Source organism: Neodiprion pinetum, chromosome 4 (assembly GCF_021155775.2).
Source record: "Neodiprion pinetum isolate iyNeoPine1 chromosome 4, iyNeoPine1.2, whole genome shotgun sequence".
NCBI lineage: Eukaryota > Metazoa > Arthropoda > Insecta > Hymenoptera > Diprionidae > Neodiprion > Neodiprion pinetum.
Window position 1 is genome coordinate 3112331 of NC_060235.2, and position 24530 is coordinate 3136860.

Sequence of the window (24530 nt, forward strand, 5' to 3'; positions counted from 1 at the left end):
AGAGTATCGCAACGGACTGAAATTTTTGTGGAAAATGATCTACCTCGGTATACTTTTGTGCGTGGTGTGTTTTTTTTTTTTTTTTTTTTCTTCATTCGTTTTTAACTTTAATTTTTCACTTCTTTCTCACCGTGCGATACGGTTCAACATTGACGATGTACGTACGTTGGTTAACTAGGAACAATAATAATATTAATAATAATAATAATAATAATAATAATAATAATAATAATAATAATAATAATAATATTAATAATAATAATAATAATAACGATGATGCGAAGAGATGAAACGTTTAGAAAATCAATCCAATTTTTCAAAATCCGGTAACAGAAAATTTTACATCGCTGTACGGTTAGAGAAATGTTCAATTTCATATGAGACAATAATATCTTTGAAACGGATTAATCCACTTAAGTAGTTGGATGCGAAAATCATTTCCTCAAATCAGTCAAATCCCTCAATTAGAAAAAGAAAAGATTACTTTTCTTGTAGCACGTGAAAAAGTGATGGTTTTTCTGTATTTTGGGAAATTAAACAAAACTTGGTAGACTAATTCGAAAATATTTTCGTTACAGGTCGAACGTAAAAGTGATTTGAAAAAAAAGAATGCTAATATTCTCTTACAGTAATTGATAAATAATTTTTAACTTCACGCTTCGGATCGGATGACAGAATTAAAAAAAAATATCAAATAAAAATGATAATATTATGAAAATGGATAAATGGATTCGAATAAAAATTGGTACCGTGAGGTTTTTTTGGTTCGCTAATCACGAGCCTAAGGTCAGATTTGCAAAATTTGTTCGATAGGCTGGAAAAGAAAAAAAAAAAAAAACTAAAAACATTTGGATTTCGATGAAAATTTACACTCGTCGTTTTGTCGGGTGGTTGATTACGAATCTGAAGTCAGTTTGCGAAATCCAAAATGGCTATACGAAATGTTTGAAAGAAAATCTAAAAACATTCCGATATTCGTAGAAATTGGGTAGGCGGAGGTTTTTTCATGTCACCGATAACGTATCCAAGCTCTCATATCGATTTAAAATCATCCAATGACGAATCTGAATTTCTGGTTAAAAATTCGAATTACATATAATTCGCTTGTTTTCTCCCCACTCTCGATAGTCAAAAAACGACAACTTCTGCCGGGATCGACGCGTTTTAACAACGGAACGCGTGATTACAAATCGACAGAGTGATAGTAAAATCGCGATTTGAATTTCGAGAGGCTCTTGTTGGCCTCGTGACAAACTCCGGGGGCGTGGTATATGCTAATACAAATTCTAGCCGTGTACACGCGGTTAATTACCGTCTTATAACGAATCGGTCACGCCTGTCTTGACCGCGTTGGTAACCACCGCAAATTAATTGGCACTCGCGTTTCAGCCAACTCGCCTCGATTCGACTACACCTTGGATGTAGCTCGTGATGATATTCAAACGGCCCCTCTGCAGGGTGCCATAATCAAAAATGGCGTCGGGCGCGTCTCTTTCAACGTTATTATAATTACCGGGTGTCGAGTACGAAACCTCGGTATGACGTTGTAAATTTTGGGGGCTATTTTTTATTAGCTCAAAAAAAAAAAAAAAAAAATACATCGCTCGTAGTTCGATACAGTTATAGACAGGATATTATTTTCCAACGAATCTTCGACTCAACGAGGTGATTGTAAGAAGGTGCCTGTTTCGAAAAACGTAAAAAAATTTTATATCGTTTCAAGTTCTATTTTTTTTTTCTCTTCTCTTTTTCGTCAGGATTTTCAAATTTTTTCCGACTGTTTTGACGGTCAAAATTTATGAATGACGTTTCTTTGGCACCTGTCGACATTACGCGGAATTAAATGCAAAAATGATTGAAAAAAGCTTTTTTTTTTCTTATTTTTTTTTTTTTATTTTATTCGATTTTTAGGAAAAAGTTATTCGCGGAATGAGAAAATATAAAGAAACTTTGAATATGAAATCGTTGAAAAAGCAAACGGCAGGTGGTGTGTATATAATATTATACACAAACATACGTGGATGTAAAAATTTATCTACAAGGGATATGAAAAATGTTGATATGATAAATTACACTTTACGCAAGCGTATTAAACACGCATACGTGCACGTAGACAGAGAAATTTTACGAGCGTTATTGAACATAATAACCTAAGAAAAAAAGAGAGTAAAATAAAAACAAAAGTTAAAAAAAAAAAAAAAAAGAAAAAAAAAATCAACGAAACGGATCTTTTGAGAATTTCATATATTATATTTAATATTTAAATTTGTAATACAGTCTCGTCCGGTAATTGTAAGACACGTTGACAATCCTTTGCAGTGTCAAAAATTTCGCCGAGTCGATGTCGCTTCCGTAAACACAAAATTTATTCAAAAAAAAAAAAAAAACGCATTTCAACGATTTTTTAAATAATTTCCCGGCTGCGTTCGGGTTTCCCGAGGTCCGAGGTAAAATTAGTCAGCTCCTCCGAAGGCCCAAGTTAAATTTTACGCCCCCTAGATTTAGTGTTACAAACTTGTTCCAACTACCGTGGCGGAGAGCTGCGCGGCGTTTGGGTCGGTTCAAAGTTGCAAGGTCTGGTTTATGGAACCGCTCGTAAATCGGTCGACGGGTTTCGAGTTGCCGTTGCTGTTGCTGTTGTTGATGCTGCTGCCGCTGTTGCTTGGCTGGGCGGAATTACACGGGACGAAGGTGAGGAAACTTTAGGGACAGCTACGTTTGCGAGAGAATAGAAAAGAAAAATTATAATTTATCTTTCGATAATATTCGCGTCGGCCGCGGCAAAGTTGCGAAATAAAAATCGAAACTCATAAAATTAAAGCTAGAAAAAACAATAAAAATAAAAAAATAAAAAAAAAAAAAAAAAAATAAACTTACACCCGTACGACGCATTATGTACGTAAATTGAATTTCGTTCGCGACTAGTGAAAAACGAGTTCTCAGGATTTTTCGACGCATCTGTTGGCGGAGATATGAAGTTGAGACGAGAGGCTGAAAATCCGGGATCCGAGACTCTGGCTTCGCTAAGAGCTTTCATGAAGAGTGGAAGGAAATAAAAATCATTACCCCGGTGCCTGGACGTAAAAGCTCCATTTCCGTTGTATAAAGCTACAGCTCAGCAGTGGCGGATACGGTATCAAAGAAAGTTTATTAGACGTAGCTGCCCGCCGGGATGAATTATTACAGTGACTTCCGAATGTGTTTGAAACGATTTCGAAATTTTTCGAGACATTAATAACAAAAATAACAATAACAGCCGATAAAAACTATATCGACAAGCGTATATCCGTGAAGATTTTGTTAAACTATTTCCAACCATACGCGTTGCGAAAAAAAAAAAGAGAAACATCCTCTACGTCCGTTTAAAATAGCGTCGACACTATACGTGAGAAGAACAAAAAATAAAGTAACAACCGAACGATCGTTGTTATTATTGTTATTATTGCAAAACGCAGGGAATGAAAGAAAAAAAAATTATTTTTTTTTCTCACGCTATTAAAAAACATCACGTGACTACCGTAGGTAAAATTTAATCAGGATAAATTAGTAACCGCGGTGCTTTACGGGAAAAGCTTATAGCTAGTCGCTCTGCGGACCGTGCGGGTTGGAAATTTGCCTAATATGCGGGGTAATAAGCATACGTAATTTCGGCGTGTCCCACGTGGGAATTTAAAGGGCACGTCGCCGTTCCGTTTGCGGGGAAATTCGACGCGACACGCGGCCGTGTGTGTGCTTGCAAGCACACGAGCACGTCGACGTTGCAGCGTTTATGTACGTACATACGGAAAGGAAAGCGTTCCGAGAGCAGCTTCTGTTTCCTGATTCGCCCGCGGCGCGGATGTCTGAAAAACGCGCACGTTCGCCGCCTGCAGTTTTCCGCGTTTCCCGGGACGCGGTCGGAGCCGGAACGTAATTTAATTATCAACATTTTTTCGGCGGCCGTCTTTTTTCAGAATTTCGAAACCGGCGCTCAACTCGACTTCTAAATACGTACGGTGGGATGATTCGTTTTTTTTTTTTTTTTTTTTTTTTAACTCGTTTTAAGGTGACACTTGACAAAATTTGTGACGAATAATGAGAAAGATGAAAAAAAACTTTGGCACTGAGAGAAATTTGCAGTTCCGGTTACCGATCGGTTCTTAACTATTTTCATTTTTTATTCATTTTTTATTTCATTTGCTTGAAATGAAAGCTTTTACGACGCACTGGGTTGAAGGTATTTGCGCCTATACTTTATACATATATATATGTATATATATATATATATATATATATATATATATACAATGCAGAAACGAAGTCCGCTGGTGAATATCTCTAAGAAATTACCGCCGAGCAGCCAGGACGGCATTTATCGAGCCGCGGTGAAAGCGGGTAGGAATACGGCCGCAATGAAATTTCAAGCTTAGTTAAAAACTCCACGGACATTTTTCTTTATCAACTCAAGTTTGTGTAGATATTCCGTGCGTGTGAATCGCGAGTACAACGTAAGCAGCGTCGCAAACGAGGCGAGAGAGAGAGAGAGAGAGAGAGAGAGAAAAAAAAAAAAAGAAACAGGGAAAAGAGCTTTTTTTTTTATACAAGTAAAAACGTGGTGAAATCGTATTACAGCTGTATAAGGTAAAGAGGGAGAAAAAAAAAAGAGTGCTTGACCGAAAAATTAATGAATTCATGCGGAATATTATAATCCTCAATCATTAGCGGATTCTGAGGCTGATGATGTGATATATAAGCCGAGGAGAGAAGAGGAGAGGAAACGTGGTCTCCAGTGATCCTGAAAATCCTTGAATTTCTCTTGCCCTTAAAAAGTTCCGGAAACATCCTTCAATCGTTTCTCGTGTCCTGTCAATATTCTATTTTTAAGGTTTGCTGCGATTCATATATTTGTACATGTTCACCGAGCAACTGTTTTTAGAAATTCAATTCCCTCCTCGAATTACGTTTTTCATTTTTCGCTACCAACAGGTTTTTTAGTAGAACCAACGCAGGCACACCACGTACTCTTCGCTCCGCATTCGTGTATTTGTAATTTTTCCCCGAATCTTTTCGAATATCCCGTAAACGTGGAATTTGTTGTGAACGGGGTGTTCGTTTTTTTCTTCCTTTTTTTTTTTTTTTTTTTTTTCTGTCCTTACGGGACACCATGGGAAGACGACAAACCTATTAAAAGTTCTCCCGTCAGACTTCCGAATCACCGGCAGCAAAAAGCCCGCGAAGTTAGGTATGTTTGGTTATGTAATACATACACACGTGTATACTTTTTCGTCCGCGCACGTTTTCCCCATAAAATCCCACGAGGGTGATCCCCTGCCCCTTGGCGACGTTGCGTCCGAGCCGGCCGATATATATATATATATATATATATATATATGCGTGTGTGTGTGCGTGTAGAACAGAAAAGCGAATCTTTTTACCCACGCGTCGCGCGAGATGATTTTTCTTCCGAAAATCTCGTCGCGCGTTGCAAAGAACCTTTTTTTTCTTCTCGATGGTTGCTTTTTTTTTTTTTTTTTATCTTATTATTTATCATCCACTTTCGTTCGCCAAAGTAGAAAATTAATCGTAGCTTCGCATTATGTCAGATATATGTCAAATTTTATTCCTTTACTGTCGATTTTTCTTCTTTTCTTTTTTCTTCAATTTGGTCCACCTAAGCCAAGTAATTTCTTGTAATCGTTTGTAATCGCACGTAATCCATTGTAATCGTAGGTAATCCATTGTAATTGTACGTAATCCATTTTAATCACTTTGCAATCTGTGTAATATTTGTGTAATCCTGGCAGTCTTTCGGTAATTTTTGTAATCCTTGCCGTCGCTGGAATCTTTGTACATTTTCTAATCACTTTGCAATCCGTACGATATTATCGTGTAATTTTTGCCGATTTTGTTAGTCATTGTGATCATTGCTGTTTCTGGAATCTTTGTAATTCTTGTAATTTCTTTGCAATCGGGGCAATCAATTTTCGTTCAATCTTTGCAGTCTTTTGGTAATTTTTGTAATATTTGCCGTATCTGGTATCTTTGAAATTTCCGTATCCTTTTTATAATTGTTGCAACCTCTTTGCAACTCGGGTAATCTTCGTGCAATGTTTGCCGTCTTTGGTTAATCCTTACAATCTTTGCTGCCTCTGGAATCTTTGTAATTCTTGTAATCTCTCTCTGTAATCCTCGTAATCACTTTGCAATCCATGTAATCTTTGCAGTATTTCGTTAATGTAGTTTTCCTGAAGATTATGAGAGACGGCGTCGCAGTAGGCACGCGGAAAAAAAGGGGCTTGCGATTCGACTGCAGATTTTCACTTTGACTGTTGTGCGATATATATATACACACACACAATAAGATGAAAATCGTCACTTCGTCAAAGAATATCATCGCTTTAACGGTTATTATAATCCACTCATCAGCTCGTTAAACAATTTATCAGATTAAATTCAACACCGGAAATTAGATTCTCTCAGGGAAAGAATTAATATCCGTTCCAAAACTGAACAGCAACATCGGCAGAAGCGGGATAACGATCGTTTTCTTCTTTCTACAGCAACGTTGTGTGAAAGGAACAAGAATATGCACCGAAGAAGAAGAAAAAAAATGTGGAAAAAAAAAAAAACGAAAAGTCGAAACGAAAAGAAAAGAAAGCACAACTTTTGGTCAGTTTTTGTACCGACTACAAGAGGAAGGTGGAGAAAAAAATAAATGTTTCGTCACGATTCTTTGTCCCGTTTCGGTTTCTTATTTTTTTCTCCACCGGATCTTCTCGACGGACATCTCTGTTTCGGTTTCTTTTTGACCGTGCTTGCGCAAGCTCCTACATACCCGTACGCGACGACAGAAAAAAGCACGAGGGAAGAGGCGGAGGTGAGGGGAAAAAAATAAATAAATAAACAAATAAAATAAAAGAGAGGAACCAGGGAAACAGGGAAAAATGTGTACCGATTTGTCTCCGGATTATATACCTGTACCCTATACATATACATATTGCCACTCATGTGAATACGTATGCATATGTTTAATTATATACATATGAATGTATGTAATACGTACGTATTTGGGGGAAGCGAAAAAAGGCGCGACGATACCGATTATCCTCGATTAGTGAAATAGTTGCGGGCTTTACGTGAAACCTGAAGCTCGGATCGATCGGGCTTGAATGAAAACTCGAGCCGTCGGTAATATCATTCGATTCAATTTCATTCAACGATGATTATGAAATAGTGAAATTATAGCTAAATAATCCGTATTTAGGTGTAATTGATTGGTTGTGGGGATATTTTCAAGTTTTTTTTTTTTTTTTTTTTCCTGCAATCAAGCTTCATCGATCAGAGCTTCGAGCATAGATCCGCAAGTCGTTTATCGTCGCTGATTGCTGATGTTGATATTTGGTTCTCGAACCTCGAACGGTCGGATTGATCTGAGAACGTGGTTTTCGAAAAATGGGATAAAAACTGAGAATCTTTTTCTTTTTCTTTGTTTTTTTTTTTCTTTTTTTGCAACACAAACGTAACGATTTGCATGCGGATTCTCAGGCGCCGGTTCAACGGCACGTTTAAACGATAAAGAATACATATGGGTGGGAGAAATACAGCCGGATTATCGATATAATAAAGCATTATGATAAAGTTTAGGAAATCGCATCATAAACGGCAACGTTTATTGCCCGAAGATCCCGGCATTGTTATACCGAATTCAACGTGTGTTATCATAGTATAATTTCGAAACGCTCAATTGGTGGATAAAGATCGGCACATATTAAATAAATCGAGAGCGAAAAGCTGAATTTTCTTCATTTTCTCTCTGTCTGCGTTAAAAAAATTCTCCTATAGCGCAAAATTTTGAACGGCTGAAATTCTGAATTTTTACATTATACATTTATTAAGCTTATCATATGTAATGTTTTTTTTTTTGTAAAAAAAAAAAAATGATATTTATTCAATCCCCTTCAAGTTTTCGTATTTAGAAATATTCCGAGTTTTAATCTTTTCCAACACTTCGATTACTCGATCCCGAAGTCTCGGAGTAATTTTTCTCGCAAATCCCGAGTCTTCGAGTCTCGCAATTTAAACCTGAGCCTGAAAATTAACCGAGTTATAAATAATAAAAATTAAAAACCGATCGCCTTGTGCGAAGATAAAGCTTTTCTACACCGAGCGAATTTACTCAATGTTTCGTCGAAATTCGTAGCTTTTACGCAACTAACTCGAAGACGAGGAAAACTTGATCTGAGAATTTATAATTCCGTTCTAACGGTAATTCCTTGTTGCACTGCAGCGTTGCCCAATCATTCCGGACATTCTACATAATTTATACCATTTTACAAGAAACCGGAAAAAACGGCGTCGCGACTCGAGGAGACCGACTTTCGAGCTTCGCTCGAGTTTCACGATTTCCTTAATCGCATCGTGCGGTGTTTCATAAGCCGTGGAAAGGCTGATCGTGCCCGATGAAATAAGACGTCGAGTTTCGCCGCCGCAGCTGCCTTGCCAGAAAAGATAAACTCTGATACGGTGTGCAGACGCGTCTGATCGTCGATTCAAAGCCTGCGCCGGAAGGAAGTTGGCGGCTTTTTAGATCGAGCGAAAAATCGGGACGGTGAAATTAAGTTGTAGGTAACGTTACCGGAACGATGCGTGTTTCGAGAAAAATCGTTGTAAGCAAAATTGCGTGCTTTAATTTTGAAAAGCCATCTCCTTGAAAATCATTTTTAAATTGCCGCATTATTTTCAACGCAACGTATTGAAATTCGTTTATATGTATGTATGGCGAATCTTGTATGATGAATTCGAATTATTTGATATTCTTAAACAAACAAATTTTCGAAAAACATTTTGACTTGATTTATTCCGATTCGAAGGATATCGATGTTAATTTTTTTTTTTTAACGAATAAATTAAAGATAAACAAATTAATGAATATCGTGATTCGATTATAACAACTTTTGTACAATAGTTTCTATTTTAATTGCACAAATTTCGTCGAGTGATCATGAAATATATAAAATAAAAAAAAAAGATCCAATTAAGTGAGCAGCGGTTGAAATGATAAATTTTCTCGTAGAAACGGAGAGGAGAAAAAGAAACTGGTTATTATTACACGAATCTTATAAATCATTGGCAAGAATTCGATCAGCTGCAACTTTAGTCATTCCAACGTACGTTATATTTAAAAGGTTGCATCGCGTTGATTTTCAATTTCTCCTACGTAGATTTTAGCGCGTACAGTTTAAGTCGCAAGTTTTTTGGTGTCCGATCCCTGAATCGGTTAATGGGTAAAAACAAAAAATCTTGAATTAAAAAACAAAAAGGGCATAAAAATAGATTAGTGTAAAAAAATCTGGACGAATACAATTATCGAACTCGTATCTTTGAAATTCACCTTTTTATACGCAGCGTCTTAGAGATGGTGAAAGAAATCCGCTACGATGGCTGCATTTTTAATTATAATAATTATTTCAGCATTATTCCACTTTCTTTTTTTTTTTTTTTTATCATAAATACACACAGCTAATAATCACCTTCGGCTATTCATTGTGTATCACTATTATTATTCTTATTATATCTAACACGTTGCACCGAAAATCACTTTTCAGCAGGTTGAGATTTATTCACAATCCGACAGGTTTCACCGTTGAAATTGCGTAGGAAAATAAAAAAAAATAAATAAATAAAAAAAAAGAAACGGAAAACGTGATTCAAGAATATTACTCCGCACTGTCGTAGGCGTTAGTTTAATCTTGCGTATTTTTACCGTTTTATCTATCCCCCTCTTCTTCTAACTTCCACGAAACTGCATTTCGACGTTAAGAAAACGATTCCACAATCACGATAAATTCAACAAATACCGCACACGTCTGAAACACTTGGAACAATTGCAACACATCGAGGCAATCATTTCACCGCATCCACACGCTGCGTTTTCCCTCATCCGTCGCATAATCACCTCGATTCTCATCAATTACATCGCACTGACTCACGCTTCAAATTATCATTTCGTTTCAACGAACAATAACTTTTACTCCACAAATTGTTACAACGAATATCCTTTCCCCGATCTCGGTCAAACAGAAAAAAAAAAAAAAAAAGATAAATTTCAACAACTGATATTACACGTTGATACAACCACTCCGAAACAAAAAGCTCCAATCAACTCTCGACGAAACTTTTCGAGTTAAAAAATTCGCAACGTTGGACAACGAAAAAACAAAAACCAAAAAAAAAAAAAAAAAAAACGAAGCGCAATCTTCTCAATTATTCAAAAAGCTCCCGTTTTCGAATAAACTCGCACACGTCGCCGAGGCTCCGGAATTTCGTTCCTCGCACCTCGGGATCGCGGAGCAGACTGTTGCTCCGAAGCTTCGGCTCGCAAGTCCTTCCCTCTGCTGCCTGCGCTGCGGTTCAATTTCTCTTTCCCCAGCCGGGCAGCCGGTCGGTGTTCTCTCCCTCCCTCCCCCCCTCCCCCTCCCCCCACCCCCCTCGCCGACGCCTCCGCCTCTTTTTCCATTCGGCGTCGGAGGGGCGGCGGTGGCGTCGTTTGTCGGTGCGGCACGCACGCCTCTCTCCCTCCTCCCCACCCCTTCCGCCCGGCAAGGAAAATCTCCCGTGGGATAGGAAAGCGACGGCGGCGGAGGGGTGGGGGGGGGGGGGGGGGGGGGGTAGTCGGGATCCTGAGGAGGCTGGAAACTTATCGCGTGAGTGGCGTTGGTGGGGGGGGGAGGGGGAGACTCGAATTTGTCCCCGATGGCGGGGAGGAGGAGGAGGATGGCGGCGCTGGGAGGGGGATGGTGGGTGGGGGGGGGGGGGGGGGGGTGAGGGGGGAAAGAGCAGCCTCGGGAAGTGCCCTCCATCCAGAGGCCTGAGATCACGGCGCCTCTCTTCGGTCCAGAAGAGCACGCGACCCGTTTGTCGGCCGACTGAGGAGGAGGAGGAGGCTGACCGACTCCCGGTAGCGAGTTTCAGCTTCCAATTCATGGTCTGCGTGGAAATATGATGTATAGCAGGGGAATGAGGAGGGAATTTAGAGTGATATTTTTTTTTTTTTTTTTTTTCGGAAACGTTAAAAATGAAAGGAGTTTAATATGAACGGGAATTGTGGAAGAGCTTTGGAATATTTTGGTAGTTGCGAGTTCGCACCCCTTTTCGAACGATACACGTTTTGTAATTACGTAGAAGAAACTCGGGAAACGCGGGTAATTTTTTGGTTTTAAAATATATCGGTCATTGGTTAATTTCAATGGAAATCGAACGAATTGCGACAATTCATTGACTTTGATTTAGAGTGAATACCGTCGACTTTTCTTGTGATTTTCGTTCGTTCGATCATGATTTTCGTACAAATGATTTTTTCATGAAAATTAATGGAAATCACATGGGGTAAACTGAAAATCGACGAAGGTACGTAGAGCTGAAAATTCATGGAATTTTAACGAATTGAAATCGTTTAGTTTTCGCAGCAAGACTTGAAACGTTTTTCACGATTTCTTCACGTAAAATCCAGAGATTCGGAATAATTTTCAACGATTTCAGTAATTCCTTGTTACGTAAAAAAATATCAAAGTCATTCGAGTCGTTATTTTGATTGACAGTTTCACATTTTCGTTCGCAATCTATAAATTTCAGACCAATTTTCCGAACAAATCAGCCTTCGTTGGAACGAATTGTCCAACGCTGTTCGAAATTGATTAGTTTTTTACTCGGTATATAAATTTTCCGAAACTATTTTTTTTTTTTTTTGTAACAACGAATATTTTCACGCAATCGATTGTTATTTCCGATTCAAAACACGGTCGAATTCGTCGTTCTCTAATTTTCTTCCCCGCTAGATTTAATGCCGAACGTATATTTCGATCAATCTTTCAAAAAAAAATTCACATCCGTAACGATTTGGATAAAATCTCCGTAAAACTGCGACGTATTTTCGTGCCGAAACAAAAATCAATCCGTATTAACGATCGTCTCTAATAAACGTGTTCGAGTCGATACGGATTAAAATATCGTACGCGAAGTTCGGATGAAAAAAAAAAAAAAAAAAAAACTAAAACTAAAAATAAATCCTCCAACGCTTGTAGTAAAATTTTTTCTGCCAACGTTGCCGTTTACACGTGGAATAAAAAACTGGACAAAGTTTCCGACCATTCGTCCCTCCGATATACAGGAACCATCGGAGATTATCACTCTCGTCGATGGTTCTCGACATTTTTCCTCCCCCCTCGTTCCGGTACCGCCATTATCCAAAGCCTACGAGAGAACAGAGAAGTTCTCGAGTGGTCGCGTCAAGCATGAACGTCGAGAGAGGTGCGGCAGAGTTTTTTCGAACACAATGGATTTACCTGTGCTCGTCGACGGAAGGGAAAAAGGTAACGGAGGTGGAGATCCGTTAAGTAAATATCGGTACTTAATTAAATTTGGATGTCTCTTGGTCGCGTGTTGGAGAGTCGACACGAGGGGTCAACGCGCCAGGTTTTTCAGCCACCGGACTCTGGATTCTCTATATCCACGTGAAGAATCACTCGGAAATTCTACGAGTCCGTCAACTATCACCAAACATCGTTAAACGCCCGGAACGTGGGCTGAACGAACGCTTTAAAACCTGTAGACACTTCATCTCTGAACTGCAGTCGCTCTGGGAAAGACAAACTTACTCGAAAATCCGCAAACACTTCGGGCCGCTTATCCTAATCGTAATAAACGTCACGTGGAAAATACTCTCCAGTAAAACAAGGATGAATTTGCGACCCTTAAAACGATAGGTTTTTTTTTAGGCTCTTTTTTCTTACCATCTACTCGGGATGATGGATTTTTCACGCGCTGAATATGCGTACAGAGATTCTCGTTTTTTGTTGTTTTCCTTTTTTTTTTCTTTATAAATTTTCTCTACGGGGTTAAAGTTTACAGATTATTCGGTTCAAGGATGTATACATTTTTTAACAAAAGTGAGTCTCGTCGACGTTATTGAATACTTTGTGATGAGATAAAAATCTGTAAATAACCGACTAAAATCAATCCGATAAGAATATAAAGTTTGTATAATAGTAATAATTCCCAAAAGTTATCAATGAATTTTATAAACAAAACATTTTTAAAAAATTCGTGTCTATTCAGAAAAATCAAGGAATTCATTTCACGTGACAACGAACAGAAAAACATTCCCTGAAAGTTTGCTAAGCAACGTGCAGTGTTTTTCTAGTATCCGAATTTTGAATTCACCTGTAAATATACCAAATCCTTTACAAATTTCATTCCATCAATTTTACTGATTTCCTTGTGCTGCATCGATTGAATAACCAAAAAACATTGCGGCTGAAATTATTGCAGCAATAATTTATCGTATTTGCATAATAAAATAGCGCGGTCTTAGAGTTGATGACGAGGATCGAGTGAATGGAGAAGGAGGAAGAATAAGAAGAAGACGATCGATCCGCTTCTCCCGTCTCTTGATCACCCGCACCTTTCGATTTCCCATTGTTATATATTTCCTGAAAAAGCTCCGTGCAAGTCGATCGGCGTGCAGCGAGTCCCCCCCCCTCCCTTCTTCTCTCTGTTCCCGTAATTGGTTCGTTTCCGTGGTTCGGTGTGTGCCCCGCAACCACACGTATCGAGAAGATCGGGTTGGGGAGAAAATACGAGGCTGCGGGACAGAGTTAAGCTCGTTAAGCTCTTGCGTGGCTCTCGCCCGGTAGAAATTGAACCTCGGTGTGTGTTCGTCGACGCGAATTCTCAGATCTTTTTTCATCAAGTTCTTCGCGGTGTCAAAATTTTTTTTCGTAATCATACATGCGTCGCACGTTTCCTCGATACATGTGTAATATTTTTGAATTTTCAGACTTTAAAACGTTTTCGAATTGATAGAAAAAAAAAAAAAAAAAGAAACAAATTTCTTGAAAATTCAAGCGCCGTATTTCAACTCTAAGATAGACCGTTTTGTGATCAAAGTGTGGAAATAACATGGGAAAAACTTTCTTTGCTGTTTGAAATTTTAATAAATCGTTGACGACTGTATCGAATATGATGAAAAATAGATATTTCTTTAGAGAATTGAAAGATTTAAGAAAAGCCCTGACGCATAAAATTCGTAAACGAAAGTGTTCGTGTGTTAATTAACGTTCAAAGTTTAATTTATATAAAATTATCGATCCGTCAAGTATATAGCTACGAAACAAACAACTCTATCATAAAGCATATCACATCGTATTTTCCACTATTGTCGGTATATTCGTGAAACGAATTGTAAAATTTCAACGAGAGAAAAAAGTTTTTCCCACGTTATTTCCATAAGACATACATCGATCGCAAAGCGGACCGTGTCACAGTTGATACAGAAAGCTAAAATTTTTAGGGAATATCTGTTTTGATCAACTCGAAATCGTTCGAGCCTCTGGGCAAGCATAAAAATCAAAAACAACCCTATCAAGGATCAATATAATACATAAACGTGTAAATGTATGTATCGCAATAATGAAAAGGCAGAAGAAAAAGAGAAAAGAAAAATAACTTGTAAAATTGACGGAATGCTGTAGACGTCAGTTTTATTGCATCGGCGATAATCCTCGGCTCGAGTAGAATTTTGCTCCCAGAGGTTTCGTTTCATCGCTTATCAAGCCCGGGGATGTCAACCTTAAGGTCTAAAAGCGCACGCGTGCCCGTGTTGCGACGTTGTTCCGCACGTACGTTGCTGCATCACGGTTTGCGTGCGTCCTACAGTTTGTCAAGCGTCAACAGGGCCCGCGGAACAAGGTTCAGAGATAATTCAAGATAAGATTACGGCCCGTCGCCGCACCGCTCCAAGTCTTAACGACCCATATACACCGCTGCATATAGAGTGACTCAGAGAGCGTTTCAGGCCTCCCAAAGTTCTAAGCCACTCTCGAAGATGTTACGAACCGACGCCGCCGAGAGACACGCATGAAAAACACGTAGACGAGAAAAAGTTGGGGAATCGTCGAGCACGTGACGAAGAATTGTTTCGTGCTTTTGAGCGGAAAATTTTTTAATGACGCAAGGAAAAAAAAATAAATAAAAACATTTTCATCAGCGTTCGAGCTTTATTCCGTATCGATTCTTGACGATGTTATTTTTTTTTTTTTTTTTTTCAATTACACAGAATATTTCACGTCGATCCGATAAATATTCTCGAAGTTGCGCGCACGTTTGCAAAAAAAGCTCTGCGGCGTTTCAGAGTGCTTTTGAAACTTTGAACGTGTTTTTCTCAAAACTTGTATATTTTCAAAGTCGGCGAGGGAAAATTTCGCGGAAACGGCTGAACCGATCGATCTTAAATTTTTACACGAGCTTTGTGAATATATTTTTCACCCCTTGATCGAATATTTTCCATTTGATGAACGTGTTAAGGCGAATATTTTTATGGCAAATCGATTTTTTTTATCGACAAGCCACCGATTTGTTAAGAATTAACATTAACAAAGACCAGATGATATCTTGTATTAACTAATTCATCTTTGTTTTTATTCATTTCGGATGATGCCTTTATAGGGAAGCATTAAAAATCATTATTTTTACACATAAAAAATATCAGAACCAAGTTCAATCTTACCCCGATATGTATATAAATTTTTGTATTAATAAATCGAAACGTTTCTCCCTGAAAGATCCTTGAAAAATTGCTTTTTTCGGCCTCCAAACTGCGTATAACCCTTTAAGGTTAATCTTATCAAGCCCGTGTACCGTATGGCAAATCCGTGAGGAGGGTGCGTTGAGGGTTGATATACCTAAATCTGCTTTGAATTCGTCCTCCCAAAACGATATCATACCTATGTCGTAGTCGGCGTGGCACTCCGGGTTTGATAAAATCATACGTATAACTCCTGAATTTCTCTCGACATGTACGGGGATGATTTCAAGTCCGGCTGATAACTTTTTAATTAAATAACGGCTTAATTAAGCTGTATTTACGAGCCGTGGATGCGGATTTCGTTTCACTGAAACTTTCGCGTTTCGTGCACATACACACACACACGCACACACGCAGAGATATGAAACACCCATAAATACACGCGTTGTTGAAAATAATTCTCCGTTGTTCGAAGAATTTTCACTCCCCCGTGTAATAAGGCCAAAGTTGTCTTCTCAATTTATATATTTCAAAGGACCATGATTTTCAATTGTTCTGATTGGAATAAGAATGAAAATAAATGACTAATATAATTGCCGGGAGAAATTACGGAAGCAACCAAACATTTTTGCACATCTGTATAAATATAGTATGTATATTACACTTCGGTTTAAACCCCTAAGCTTCACCCCTTCGTTCGGAATTGATGAAACATCACTGAAAACTCCCCTCGGAATCTAATTTCGAGATAAAAAGAAATCTGGTCAAATAAAAAATGAATCACTGTTCGCAAATACGATATGTTCTCAAAGTTTTCTACGATTCACATAGATGTTCCAGTTTTTATTTATTTTCAACATTATTACACAACCCGAACGTTCTTCTTTAAAAATTTTGCTTCTGGAGCTGATTAGCTTGCTTTTTCTTTTTTTTATCCAGGAATTTTTATATCCTTTGGACCGGCATGTGTGAAAATCAGTTCGATGATAAAATTCTGAAAATAGGTATATAAAAAAAAAAAAAAAAAAAAAAACAAACAACGATGTATTACAAAGTGGGCGAAAATTAGATCACCTGGCTAAACGAGCCGCTCGCGAAGAGGTCTCAGCGTAATAAATATGGGAAGGGTTGTTCGGGATTTTAAGTAAGGCGAGAGAGTTGTAAGCTGTGTAAGGACGACGATAATGACCGTCAAAGTCCCGAGAGTGATTACGAGGTAGATGATGAGAGGAGTATAAAATGAAGAATGAGACGAAGAAGAGGAAGAGGAAGAACACGGCCGGAGAGCAACCCGCCTACATATTGCAATCCCGAGTAGCGTCGGGCAATAAAACCGGGCCGTATAAGGCCGCCGTAAGGATCTAGCTTCGTCCTGACTTTCGGTAAGGATAAGACGTACACGTGTACCCTTCATCCCGGGGGTACCTGCCGCCTGGATCCCGGGTTGTTCACGCTGTTACCAATTAGACCCCCGAGGATCGTTCGACGCGCAATAAATTCACCTCTCGGTCCCAAAATTACCCGGGACTTCTGGGCCCCGATGAGTGCCGCCGCGGGAGGTTGCCTTGCGACGCTGACCGTTTTGTGATCCTCGAAAAAAGAAGAAGGAGAAGAAGAAGAATAAGAAGAAGAAGAATAACAGGAGGAGAAGGAAGAACCAGCAGCGATGATCTTGGGCATGTTTCTGGTCCCGGGACCACTTCTCAGAAGGCCCGAAAACAAAGCCGCTCCCGTTTTCCTCCCCCTCGTCCACGACCTTGTTTTCTCTCTTCCTTTTTTTCATTCTGTTTTTGTTTCGGGAATTTTTTAAACAAGAGGTGAAGAGCGAAGGGCGCAGGGCGCGTCAGTTGGCACGCGAACCCCGGGGCGAGACAGTCTGATATCTAAATTATCTCCCGGTGCTCCAGACTCACCCCTCTGGCCCGCGTTCCACACTCGTTCGTTCGCGCCAGTTGGGTGAGACGCGGAGATAATTGGCGGGCCTGGCCCTTCAGGTACCTCCAGGGCCTTCGTCAGACCGAACCCTCATGGAAAGGCACTCGTTATTAATCGGCCGCATGTCACACTCGCGGAATTTGTTGCGATTCGCCTTTTCTTTATTTGGGTCGTGGGGGGGAGGGTAGTGATTGAGTCGTCGGGCCTCGGAAATGTCCTGAAATTCCCCCAGCATCGAAAATTTTACGAATGTGATAGAAACCCGTTAATTTGGAATGATCGTGAAACCGTGAGGTGAAATGTTTCAACGTCATACCTACCATTATACACGACTGGATATCGGCTTTTGAATACCGAACGCCAAGATAACGATCGAGTTGAATCATTCGGATAGATTAATTGACATAATCATTAGTCGATCTGTTATACTGAAATGCCTACCTACAGGAAGTTTACTTTGGATCGTTGTGTTGCAATTTCACCCGAATCTGCAACTCTGTTATTCTGCTCTTTTATGTTTTATCCATCGAAAATGATGGAAATCTAAACAATCTGTAATCCATTATCGTAAAACGTGCACCATATCTGATGCCAAGATTAGACCAAAAAAAAAATTGAAAAATATACAGTAATGATTAATATTTTCGTTTCGTTTATTTACGTATCAACTATTTTGTGAACGAATACATACGATCATTAGACTTGAAAAGTCTAAGGAACGCTTTATAATTACCCAACAGATCCTGAAAAGTACACAACTTTCATTAAATCCATTTCGTGCTTGATAAATAAATTCGTTCTTTGCCTGTTGATACTTATATACGAAATTTAGGTAGTACGAAACGAAAGTCAACCGTTCTAAGGATGGGTTGGAAAAAATTTGCAACAAAACGTTGAAAAATGGTAAAAAATAATAACCAAGGCGCCAATGGTTGTCGAGGGATTCGAACGAACCAAGTCTAGGCACTGAAACCGAGGACTGACGACGAGGATCGAGATGCATCGAGGACCATATGGTCAGGAGATTGAGCGGTCTTCATTACCTGCTGCCTCCTCCTCATTATACTCTCAGCTTGAATCCTCCTGATTCTGGGTTCCCGGGTTCCTGGAGCCCCAAACAATGCTCGGACCCGCCGCACGGCTCAAGCTCATCGTCAGAATAGACTAAGCAGTGATGAGGCCCTCGCCACACGACTCCGTCCCTCCGCCTGCCGCCTCTTCCCACTCCACTCGACACCCTGCATTTGCAATTAGATGAAAAGGGCCCGTTTGGGCCTCATGGCCGCCGGTCCTTGTTATGGAACGACTGAATTTTCAGAGGCGGGTATCAAACCAGAGAATCGGAACGCTGCGTCGACAGTCGCGTGAAACGTTGCTCGAATAAGGGTACCTAAACTGTTCCAAATGTGTCCAAAGCCACGCGCGCGAGTTGAGCAGCAAAGACGTGAAACATCGAGAGTGCCGGCGGAGGATGAGGCCGTGGGGCGAAATTACAAGTTGACGAAACTCGAAGATCGATACCGTGACAGGTTCTTCGGTGTTTACAAAGTTAGTGCCTTAACGTCGTTGGTGGCAGTTTCGACAGGCTGAAACTTTCACGGTACTATCCGATATTGGAACTTCTCTCTGCGTCAGTACTTCGCACCCACGTACCTGCCACCCACTTCCTGTTAATCGTCCGCCCCGTTCCCGGCTGTAATATTCACTCAACCAAACTGTGCTTTAAAAGAGCTTGGGCCTTTAACAGATTGCCTTGTCACACATGTAACGCGTCTATTCAAAGGAAAACGAGGATACTCGACGAACGGACTCTGCGGGACCACCGTCCAGCCCTTGAAGGCTCTATTCCTCCAAAGGGATGCACAGGATTCCAGCAATTCCGTCACAGCCAACCCTGCGTAAACGAAGGTCACTCAGGGGTCACCGTGTGGTCATGACAAAAATTTCGGTATTACTCAAAGTCCGGATATGTCTTGGTCAGAATTTTTTAACGAACCACTCGGATATCGGGTACCTATACAACTTCGAATCACTCATCTGGATTGGATGTGTTCATATCAAGGTGGCGACGTGGCGTCTCGCTTGTCATCTTACAAGTGTATGTACATAGAACAGTTGATCTGTTTGAAGAGAATCTCTGTGCTCACTCCACGTCGTCCCGGCTGAGATTGGAAACAATGCTGTACATCCGTCACTTTCAGAGGTGAATATACCTACACGTCGTGGTGTTTCTATACTGCAGGATGACTCATTGTCAGAGCCGGTGACATTAACTCTCGCTTTTCGGACCCCAACTCCTCGGTAAACTCTGGTAAACAATGGCAGAGGGGTGGTTTTGTCGCTTATAGAATTCAGAGCGATGGCTGTGTACTGTCTCAGGTGTCTCCAGTACCCACTCTGCAACCCTTCGGAATCGGGTCTTGAAACCTTGATCTGCGGCTTAGAAACGGTTAGATACGATTCAACAGCGCCATCGGAGATAAGACAGGTGTTTTTGGTAAGTATTATTTTTGAATGCTTCGCTCGCAGGTCTCGGCTTTTGGACCCTGCGGTTGATTCTGGACATGGAGGGTGCGAAGTTGACCAGACGAAGAAGGCGCGTTCTTCGAACCCTGAGCTTAGGATCTCCGGTGTAGGAATAAACGCAGGGACGTTACAGCGAGGCACTAGTTGCGACATGATATAGGTTCCCGTAGTGCAGGCTGAGCATATAAATTTCCTTATTTATACTGTTTATGTCGCGATGCCGTTAGCCGGTGCCGTATATCGCCTCGCTATTGCAACGGCATCCTCGTTTATGGGCATTTCCGTATCAATTCGGCGGGGCTTTATACGTACTCGGACTGCCAGTCGAGCCAAAATTTTGACGTGTCTGTAAATTTCACCCCGGCATGGATTTCAACAGGCGTAGGTATACGGTTCTGAAACTTTGCCAAGTTTCAAACATCCACGATCCAAGGTAATATACAACGTCGTCCCGCATTCGCCGGTCCACGCATGGAGAGAGAATATACCGTAATGAATTTACTCACTCTTATCAGATCATCATTTACATTTCCTCTCCACATGCTTTTCGTACAACCCAATGACACCGCGCAGCTGCCGCATCGTATTTTTATTCAATTCATTTCTCATGCAAAAGAGGCTCAACTTTCAAACTGACGTAGGTATTATACATTCATTGTCGATTACCATATATTGGAGAAAGAAAAAAAAAACAACGGCTCTTAAGGCAGATTGAGAGGTCAAGGAAAGAAAAGTGGTTTCAGGACATCAGCTGCAACGATAACGAATCGAGTTGTTTTCCCAAGGTTCCCAATAACCAAGACTCCAGACTTCGGCCGCAGCATGATGGATCAATTAGGGTTCTATGTTTCGCGCAGTGAAATCCGACCCCTCCGCAGTATCCGTGCGTCATTTGGCTAGCGGGAACAGAGCGGCTGTACATGAAGCAGTTAACGGTAAGCCCCAGTTTCCGGTTCCGCGAAAGCGAGAGTTCCACAGGCTGCACAGTCAGGTAAATTTTGCCGATGGTCAATTGGCGGACATTCGCTTGGCTGCTCTAGCGCATATCCTACGTTAGAAAGTTGATCGGTGCAGCTGATGATCAAGGAGCTGGGTATCGAAAATTATTAGAGTACATTTCCGCCCACCTGTGGCGTGCATTTTCGCGATCCACCAAATCCAACTTCCAATACCTTTGGAAGAGAATTAGCGACGTGTAAACGACGTGCGTGTAACGGGATGATGAGGCTGCTGGAAGTACAGAGTGCGGAATTGGGAAGTGCGGGGACAAACCTCGATATATCCCCCGTTCCATCCGTCAGTCGAGGCACGCGAGCTGTCGTCATATAATTACCGGGTTCGCGGGCTAATGTCTTTATGGAGTATGGCATGCGGAGCCTTCTCCGTGTGTGCTTGTCGGGTGAAAGCGGCGGCGCTATTGAGTAATGGAATATCTCTCGTATAGTCGGCCATTCTCCATTATACGCCCGCACGCACGTTATCCCTAGTATAGCTGGCTACGGAGGCTCTGCTCACGCCCTATCTCTGCCATTGTCTTCTATCCACAATTGCCATCTCTGTGTACCGGGTGACCGTTGTCGAAGCGTTGTACGAGAGGTGCTCGGGACGACCATGATTCAACGATTCAAGTCCGACCAGGCGTCCTTCGATCAAACGGATTCATAAGACTCTCAAACACTTCACCGAGTCAAAGGACTTTTCGTCACTTCGATGAATCCAGTATGCCATATACGATTCCAGACATGTTTGGGTCGATGCCTGATTGGAAAGGATTTCAAACTTCAACCAAATCATTGGACGAGTTCACTTGACTTGAACAGAATGCGTGATATCCGACAAATTCGCGTTGCTCGAGAACCCTTCAAACTGTACACCTGGCTTGAATCGACTGAAGTGACGCCTATCACTAGACTTACATTCTTCTTGCTTCGAGAATGGACAGACTCAAGACTATGAGACTAATTTTCATTCCACTACAATTTTTCTTCTTATTCTTTCTCGTCCTCTTCGAAGTAAGATTGAAGAAAGGTACAATATTTTCACCACCCAGAGAGCGACGACATGGTTACGAGGTGAAGTGAGGTTGGCGAACAAAAGCCTAGATCTGGCGGCAGCCCCCCGTAGTCGCGAAGACGAGGACCCGTGCAGTGGGAGCGATGAGACCGGTAGTGGCAACGACCGGTTGTGGATCCAGGAGCAATACAACGGTAGCCCAGGGCTATTGACGAGTCATGTTTGATGCATTTCGGTGTGTAGATCGTCGCGTGTGGTAGAGACCACGCCGAGTGTGTATCCTGCTCAGTGTATTAAGCCGCTCCAGCGTTAGTCCTGGACACACACCGCAGGGAGTAGCCGGTACTCGCCACCGCCGCTGGATGGTACACCAGCTACTCTGTGTGCTTTAAGCTGATCCTTTGGGCGCCGGCATGTCCAGGGAACTGAACTGAACAGACCAAGGCGTCTTATTGATGCAGACTCCATCCCTTCTCACAGGGAATTTCGTACCGGCGTGCTCCGAGATTGCGTTGCACGGAGCAGCGTAAAATCTACTTTTGCATAAACTAGGTAAAAATTTATACCGTCGTCCATTTCTTGCCTCTAACTGAAATCGGTACGCCGCGCGTCGTCAGTCCGGGTTTCCAGGTTCTCTAAGGTCGTGAACCGTCGACCTCAGTGCCCAGAGTTTAGATTGTCCAACGGTACGTGAAGCCTCGACAATGGTCGTGTTGCGATTTCGATTCACTTGGGTCAGGGTTGAGAAAAAACACTTTCGTGAGATTCCCGGCCGCGCCCGAATGCGTGCCTACGAGCTGCTAGAATGTTCGAAGTGAGTATTTACGCAATAACAATGATGCTGGTAATAACATGTTGATAATGCCAGTGACGATATATACCTACAATGACCACTGTGGATATTATAATAATTACTAACTGACCTGGGTGTGTTCGTAGTTACGTAGCGATGATGATACCGTAATGTTCGACACCTGGGTCGAATTATACTCGAGAACATGCCGACCGTCTTTCAAAGATCGTTCAACCGTGAATTGTCGGCTTAACTGGCGCATTGCTTATATATAGATGCGGCACTGAGACGAGCACGAAATGCGTCTCTAGACGATCGCCACGTGATTGCAACTACTTCATTGAAGGTAAACGCAGATTCTGAAATACCTGGAATGACGGCTCTTTTAGAGACCAGTAACGCGGTTATCGGTTCATTTTACTGCACCGAGACTACGAAGCTCCAAGAATACAACGAAACGAGAAAAAGAAATTCTGCTTCGAGAGTCGATTGCCCGTTTGATAATTTTCCTTACTTCCCGATCTTTTGACGAAGCAAAGAAGCACGTTTTCCTTTTCTTTCCTTTACTTCTATACATTTTCACCTTTCTTGACATATTATCCACTTCGCTAATACAAGGTTCCTCGGTACGAAGAGACGGAATTTAAAGGGATAGTCAAAATTATAACGTCGGTGATGATGATGATGATAATAATAATAATTGTAATAATAATAACAACAATATTATATTATAGAGTGATGGTGAGTAGGACAGAAGCTTTTTCCACGCCGGATGAAATTTCCATAGAAATTCAGGTCTAATAAGAGTAAAGACATCTCTCTTCGCAGGGGTCCGTGTGCTGGTCTTTCAATGTGTATACACGAAGTATGTACCAGCAAGTTTCAAGACCTTTTGAAACTCGGCGAAGCGCGATAAGATGTTTAAAGACAATCCGGAGGAGTTTCCGAGTCTGTGATTGGGGGTGGGGGAAGGAGACGTCGGAGAGCAAGAAAGCGAGGGGTAAAGAGAGTCTGGAAGCCGCGCTGCCGGGAAAAGTTGACCGAGTTGACTGATCGTCGAAGCGTTCGGGAAGCGTTAGCGATTAGCGGAATCGTGAGCACTGGGCGAATGCTTTAGTAAGGGATAAAAAAAGGCGGCATTATTATTACTTACGTAGGAAGAAGACGCAGCGGCAGTCAGTCGAGTGAAAACGAAGGGTGAAATACCTCGGAACCACGAAGCCTCTTTACTGCGGTGGAATGAACTTTAAACTTACGCCCGCGTCTCAATACCTCGTGAAACTTAAAGTCCTCTTTCCTTAACCGAGGCTCCCACTTCAGCCGGTGAGGAAAACTCCTACCGAGTAACTTTCTTATTAAGTATTTCGAGTGTTTTAAATACCAACTCGTGAGAAAGTTGCCTCCCACGTTTTCTACAGAGGGGAATCAACGGGGCTGCAGGACCACTTGTCGACCAAACTTTTGCACTCCAGGACCATCGTCAGCAAAGCTCCTGAAATTTTGACGCCGAAAGTTAAGGAGTGCCGAAAATATTACCCGTTCTCGATGGATCTTTAAAGTGAGTAAGTACAAACTCTGCAACTACCTCAAGCTTCCAGTAATGATCCACGTCTGTTATTCAAGCGTCTCAGCCATCTCCGTCTTTCACCCACTACCAAAAATGCAGAAAGATATGCAAAAAGGGGAATGGACAATTTGTCAAAA

General features: G+C 41.2%; 1 protein-coding gene across 5 annotated transcripts in view; it reads right to left on the minus strand.

Annotated features, from left to right (window-relative positions):
- pxb overlaps positions 1-24530 on the minus strand; it is a 182804-nt gene that overhangs the window by 40184 nt on the left and 118090 nt on the right. The window contains exons 1-2 of one of the 5 annotated variants that reach the window (XM_046621215.2): positions 9510-10086; positions 9371-9420 (exon numbers count right to left, since the gene is read on the minus strand). The exons of 3 other annotated variants lie outside the window; for them this stretch is intronic. The gene's annotated coding sequence lies outside the window, so the exon portion shown is untranslated. Of the gene's footprint in view, positions 1-9370; positions 10087-24530 lie in introns of those variants that run through there. One more of the 5 variants, XM_069135265.1, reaches the window with a different exon arrangement.